We start from the raw sequence: 7,201 nt of genomic DNA on the forward strand, positions 1-7,201 counted from the left end.
AAGTAATTACATGGGCCTTTCTGTTTGATCTTACACCTGCCTGTAGATGTAACACTGTCTGCGATGTCTGCAGTAGAAGAAAAAAATGGTTACAGCACATGCTTATGTTCCAATGTTTCAGATGTACTACAAGGAACAACTACTGAATAATCACCTGGCCTTTCTGCTTGTAGTCACTCCTGCCTTTTCTAATCTATGATTTGCACTGTCTAAGAGGCCTAAAAAAGAACAAAAAAGGGGTTGAAGAATGTTGTTATATGATAATGTACTGGGTGCATCACAAGTGAAATCTACCAAATAATTACCTTGTCTTTCTGCTTCTACTCACATGTGCCTTTTGTGACCTATGAGTAGTGCTGTCGGAGATGCCTGCAAGAGAAGAAAAGGTGATTAAAATAGGTTGTTAGATTCCACTGTACTAGGTGCACCACAGTGAACATCTGCAAAATGATTACCTTGTCTTTCTCCTTCTACTCACATGTGCTTGTTCAAATTGATGTGTAGCAGGGTCTAAGATGCCTGTAAAAGAGGAAAAATTTATTAAACCACCTGATCGTTTCAATGCCTCATATTCACCAGAAGGAAAAACGAGCAAATAATGACCTGCTCTTTCTGCTGCTCCTCCGGTCTGCCCGTCCTCCTCTATGACCAGTACTGTCTGAGATGTCTGCAACAAAAGAAAAGATTGTTGACAGTTGGTTACATCATGTTGTCATATTATAATGTGCCAGGTGACCCAGATGGGGTACCGACCAAATAATTACCTGGTCCTTATGCTTCTACGCATGTCGGCCCATTCAAATCTATAACTTGCTCGGTCTGACAAACCTGTAATAGAAGCCAAGGTGTGGATCATGAACGTGATTTATCTAGAGACCTTAATCCCACCTGGAACGTCTACAGAATTACTTGGTCTTCCTTGGTACTCACGCCTGCCCGTTCAAATCCAAATGTTGACCGTCTGTAGTTGGAAAGAAGATATTCAGCATAGGTTTTAGGAATTACAAAAACATTATGTATGACAGTTCCAGAGCAATTGAATAGTTACCTGGGGTTTCAGTTTAGACGAACTCTGGTTCCATATTATCATCCGTTTAGAAACCTACGTCATGCGTTAGACCTTTGATGATGCAACCTTTACATGCCTCAAGTTATCTGCTCGCCCACTCGCTATGACTAATCGGATTTTTTAAGGGTGGGCTAAGAAATAACTTACAGGGAACATTGCCTATGAGAGCAGTAGGCCGCACAATAATGAAAAACGACTTTGGGAGATTTTCATTACCAGGACATTTAAAACTTAATAGTTCAAGTCCTGCCTTTTACTTACTTAGCACCCTGCCCTATGGGCTACCTAGGGCGTTAGGTGTGACCTATGTGTAATAAAAGGGGAGTTTAAGGCTTGGCAAGAGGTTTTAAATGCCAAGTGAAGGTGCAGTTGAAAGCCTGAGGTATGTTTACAGGGCTACTTGAATGGCTGGCACAATAAGTCCTGCTGGCCCACTAGTAGGAGGCACTGGGTAAATGGTATACCACTTTACAAAGGACTTACAGGTAAATTAAATATTCTAATTGTGTATACACCAAGGTTACCATGTTTAGGGAAGAACCATATGCACTTTAGCACTGGTTAGCAGTTAGCAGCGGTAAAGTGCTCAGAGTGCTAAGGCCATAAAAAAAACACAGCAAAAACAGGAGGTGAAAGGCAAAAGGTCTGGGGTAACACCACTTTAAGGATGCCAGGTCCAACAATTGCCACTTAATGGTCCCTTAATATGTTTGCTTTCTACAAACTTCTGGATGCCTAAGATTATCCATTCTGGGGCAAATGTGTAGTAGGAAAGCACCTCCACTGCTTAATTTGAGCAGGTTGATATCAGTTGGGGTCTGCTGGCACTTATTTTGTGGGACCAGCACTTTTTTACCCTCATTAGACGTTTCCCATGAGTGAATAACACACAACATAAATAGATGGAAGAAGAGAAAGACAGAAAGTCTATCACCAAGGTAGAAAACAGACCCCTGTTTAGTGTGAGAATACGGGGCTGTCTGGCAGAGAATTAAAGCGACCTGAAATGGATTCATGACAACGTACCTTTGGTATTCAGCATGCTGACATTTTTATAGTGCTGGCCAGGGGTGTCTGAGCAGCGCATTGGGCATCACCACCTATTATTTTACAAATAAAGCACTGCGCACCTGTACACCTGATATTTTCTAAACATGTGTGCACATTTCAGATTGCAAGAGCCATCAAATAAAAGAGTAAAAATTAATATTCAATAAACATTAATGTATTACATTATACAGCACCATATGCTCATAAGGTTATATAATAGATAGTACACAGTTTGCCCATAATAGCTTTTCAGAGTAAATGATAAACATGCACACTTTACAGTGAACATTGGTGCCTATACAGATGTGTGTTACATATATATATATATATACACACACACACAAACACACAAACTCACATGAAGACTACACATATAAAATTATCTATGGCTTGACCTCCCACCCTGCACCACCAACCCACCCCCACCCACCTCTCTCTGCCCCCCACTCGTCTCTCTGCTGGGAGCAGACAGGGGATTGTGTTGCCTGACAGTAACAGATAAATTACTTTAATTATTGCATACTTTATAGGCGTCTGTTAAAGGACAGCATACCTTGAATTTATGCTTCCCTAGATAACCTGACCTTTGTCCCAAAGGACATTTATGTAATGATATGACTTTGGCCCAAAAACCGGTGCATTTGTTTAAAATTAAGAGAAGCGTTGGGACACCAGGTCAGTCCTCTAAAAACCGGGACTATCCGGGGAAATCCGGGACATCTGGTCACCCTAGCTACAGCATGCTCTGTCGCAGGGTAGAGCAGTGGCACTGAAAGGCAGAAATGTCTGGGGTAGAGTCTGTTACCTATCGGGCTACAACAGGGTCAAGTTTCTGCCCACGAAAGCCAGGTATGCTCGGGGAAAGTCCATCTCATGTCACCTAAGTCGCTGCATGAGGGGTAGGGCTGGGCCAGGGTCACTAGGTGTGACCCCTCGAATAGGTGGATCAGGCTGGAGGCTCGTCAGTCCAAGCCGTTCCTCTAAAAAGTGGGCATGGCTAGGGGCAGAGTTAGTCAGGGCAGGCCGGTCCTCTACAGTCTGGATAGGCCTATCGGGCTGAAACGGTGTTAATCACAGCAGGTTCGCTTTGGGTAATGGTGTCATCTAAAACCTGTGACCAAACACCAAGTCTCAGGGAAATAGCTGTACTTATAGCCGCTTACTCTGCAGAAATCTGTGCGAACCCTGCAGGTGGCAGGCTCGTCTTAGACGTAAACAATGCAGCTTCCATCTTTCCGAGGTCGATCAAAGGTGGACCGCTGACGTTATTAATTACATCATCTGTCAGTGCAGAGTTTAGATGCCCGAGCCATTCTGTAAGACACGCTATGAGAACGTAACAAGGATTGGATCAGGTCTCATCTTTAACATGACTCCTTAGCTGGTCTCACTGGCTGGGTGCATTCACTCACCCACACACTCAGATAACCGGTCAAAACTGGCGATAAGAGCTTCGCTCATGAGACAGCTCCTCTAGAAGAGCATACATTCCCACAGTTCATACATGCATTCACCTAGTGCCAAACTGGGTAACAAAAGCAGCCCTTGTAAAAATGTTCAAACCAGCTCCATTCCCTTTCTCTCCTATCACTCTCACCCTTTCCAGGCATTCATCGTTCCATCACTTCACTTTCCCTAACCCTAGTTTTCTCTGGCTCTCACCACTCTGTCTCTTTCACCAGGGAGAGTCAGAGGTGCCATTGTCCACGGCGTGCTGGCACAGACGTGTGCCCGTGATATCAGAACGCTGTAGATACGTCACCACATATGCTGGCCAATGTTCCCTGTAAGGTTGCGCCCATAAAGAGCAGGGTTGAGAACATTGTCGGCCCAGATATCTACAAGAAAGCACACTTCCCTGCTTGCATTTGGTGCAGGGGGTTCTCCTCCGGGAGCCGTTTCTTGTCCTGCTTTGCTGCGTCCTGCTCTGCCGCGAAGAGAGTGACTGTGTTTTCGCGCTGTTTCTTTTTAAAAACGTAGCGCTAATGTATCGTTTCACTCTATCACATGAGGCAGTGACGTGCGCGCTCTTCAGAGAGGCCTGCGCGATGGGCGAAGAAGAACATTGTTCATGACCCTATCTGCTCTCACCTCCATAGCCACTCAGATGGCAGGTTTCCTCATACATCCAGATCTAGGGGCAGATTTTCATATATTTTCCATGGGGTTTGTGTCACTTTTGCGACGCCGACCTAATGTAAACCCCCCCAGTGGTATTTACAAAGCAATGCAAGCTGTTATTTGTGTTGCTTTGTTAAAAAAGTAACAGAAGGCAGGGTATTGTGTTGCCTTGCGTTACTGTGTATCAGGTGGGCGTTCCATGGGTGGTGCATGGGCGTTCCTATGCATCCTCCTAAGAATTTTCACCCAATTTCTACTAAATTCTCATTCAATTATCTCTCTACTATGATCTCCCTAATACCTTTCTACAGAATCTTGCATCCGCCACCTCTCCTTTACTCATCCCAAACCTCATCTTACTACTACGATCTCCCAATTAACACCTCTGGACTCTTACCGCTTCCATCCCTCCCTCCATTATTCTATTCAAAACAGCTAACAGGCTCACATGTCCTCCGCCCAAATTAACTCATACCTCCCTATACCAATACTGTACTCCTACTTCCCTATACTAATCCACCACTAATCCTTTAGGGTTCCAGAGTAGCGTGCTACTCGCCGAAGAGCACTTTGACGCCTTGTCATGGGAAGTAAACGATATATAAATACTATTACAATACATAGACTGGAAGACATGGGTTTGCACCAAAATGGTGTGCCTGCCTGAAGTTGGCGTCATGAGGAGAACTGTCTTTATTTTTCGTTGCTATTTCCTTCTGCAGAACACATAAAAAATGAAAAGCCTCAGAGGATAGTTTTTGTGCAGGAAGGTAGCTCTGTCTGCACAGAAACTCTGACGCATTGCACTTCGGGACGAGGGGGCCTGTGTTGGTGCCAGGCAACTCCAAGTACTCCAGTGCAGGGAACGAGCAGAACTGTGCCATTTCTTTGAAAGTATGGCACACCTGAGGCCTCTCTCGTTTACTCTCTCGTTCACTCAATGCAGCACAGCAACTTCACTTGCTGCCCCGCATGCGTGAACTCTTTGAAAATATGCCCCCAAGTTATGGTCTGGTTTGACAGCACAGCTATTGCCAGATAGTTCTGTGAGAATCATCACCAGGGGAGGGGGGCTAGTCATGCCCACATGTTGGGAGCCAGGAGTACATGTTTTGATTGGAGAGCAGATGTGTGCTTTCACAAAAAAAGTGTCTGCCCTTCGCACAGCTGTGATCATTTTGTTTATTTATCCATCTGCCTGACCTTCAACTTTCCGGGCTCCCGCATTACATTGTCTTAACTAAGTAGATAATTTACAGTGATTTTCTTTGGCAGCAACTAGTGAGATGGAAAGTCATGAACCTACATGGATATTTAGGTCCAGCTTGACAATGAAACTGTCTCCTGACCTTTTGACCTACAACAATATCCTTCTACATTTGTGTGCTTCCACACAAATGCATATGTATTCTCATGCTATCTACTTGTACTGATTCACAATTCTATACAACATTCCTTTAAAGCAAGACCTATTGGCATTGCCAATGCATGTTTTTAGTCTGCATTCTGGAACTTTATAATGTTGAAAAACCTCCAAGTACTAGAATGTGAAGCAGACCTTCTGAAACTATGTTTAGGAATGGTATAAAAAACGTATTTTTGATTCCTTTACAAACATCTCCTGATATCGGTTTTCTCTTATGACGTTGTGGGTTATATTTTCCGCTATCGCTGGGATGCCTCCTCGAGGTAGCCTTGCTCTCTCACATCTGGATAGCGGTAATGCCCTATTCCATGGCCTTCCAGACTCCACATGGGCACCCCTAAGGGGCATCCTACACCCCAGAGCATCTCTCATCCAGGGTCTGAAGAATTATGAGCACTTCACCCCCATTCTGGTGGCACCTCATAGGGTCCCCTTGCCTGCTCTCACCATCTTCAAAACCAGCTACATCAATTACAAAGCCATCACAATGAGCACCCCCAATTATCTCCCAGACAGGCTCACCATCCTTGATGGTTCCGAGCACACCTACAGACAGGACACCATTAGGACGTAGACCAAGAAGCACAAAAAACAAAAACAAGAACAGGCCTTTTCCATCTATGCATCCTGAATCTGGAAGAATGTTCCTGTATCCATCAGGACCGGACCAAAGTTACTGCAATGTAGGAAAGAGTTGAAGGCCCACCTCTTTAAAGAACCCTACATCACAAGGCATTAACTGTCCACGGCCCAGCATCCTCTCTCATGTCTCACTGACTTTAAGCTTGCCGTTGGCCATGTACAGCATTTCTCTGCCGTTTGGCTAGCTTTGCATTATAGAAACAACATATACATAGATTGTGCCTCAATACCAATGATAGGTTGATAGGTTTTTAGAATGGGGTGGGCATAATTGGCGTAATTCTCTCTCACCTAATTACTCGTAATTACAGCATAATTTATCATTATCGTGTGAGACGCATAATCCAGCACCTAGTACTATTTTCATCCAAAATGGGTGCAAGATTGTATTTTGCACTACGAAAATAGCACTAAATGCTGCACGATACAAATAGCAGTATCCATCAGCCACTCCCTCTCTCTTAATTCATTGTTCCTGTGCAGCTGCTGTAGGAATTTTGCCCCAATTTACTCTTTATTACTCATGCTGGCGTAATTGTGTAATTTTAATAATTTCGATTCACAAGCGTAATGCGTAATTACTGAAATTACTCCTATTTTTCCTGCATTATTACAATGTCACCCAGGCCGAATTCAGAACACATGTAAATCAAGTGCCCAACCATGTCCCAGCAGCCGGAGAAAAGGAATCCAATCTTACTGATTCCGAATCAGTACGGCAAGCGAGGGGGCATCCTAAAACGACTACGGGAAGCACCAATGATCAATCCAAGGGAAAAACAACTAGCACGGTGCATCCATAGAGAGGTTCATGGGAGTTCAGAGCAACACCTAAACTCCAAAACCTTAGCTAACTCAGCAGACCTGATCCCGGTGGAGGGCTGTAAATCAAC

This window comes from Pleurodeles waltl, chromosome 11 (assembly GCF_031143425.1).
Source record: "Pleurodeles waltl isolate 20211129_DDA chromosome 11, aPleWal1.hap1.20221129, whole genome shotgun sequence".
Lineage (NCBI taxonomy): Eukaryota > Metazoa > Chordata > Amphibia > Caudata > Salamandridae > Pleurodeles > Pleurodeles waltl.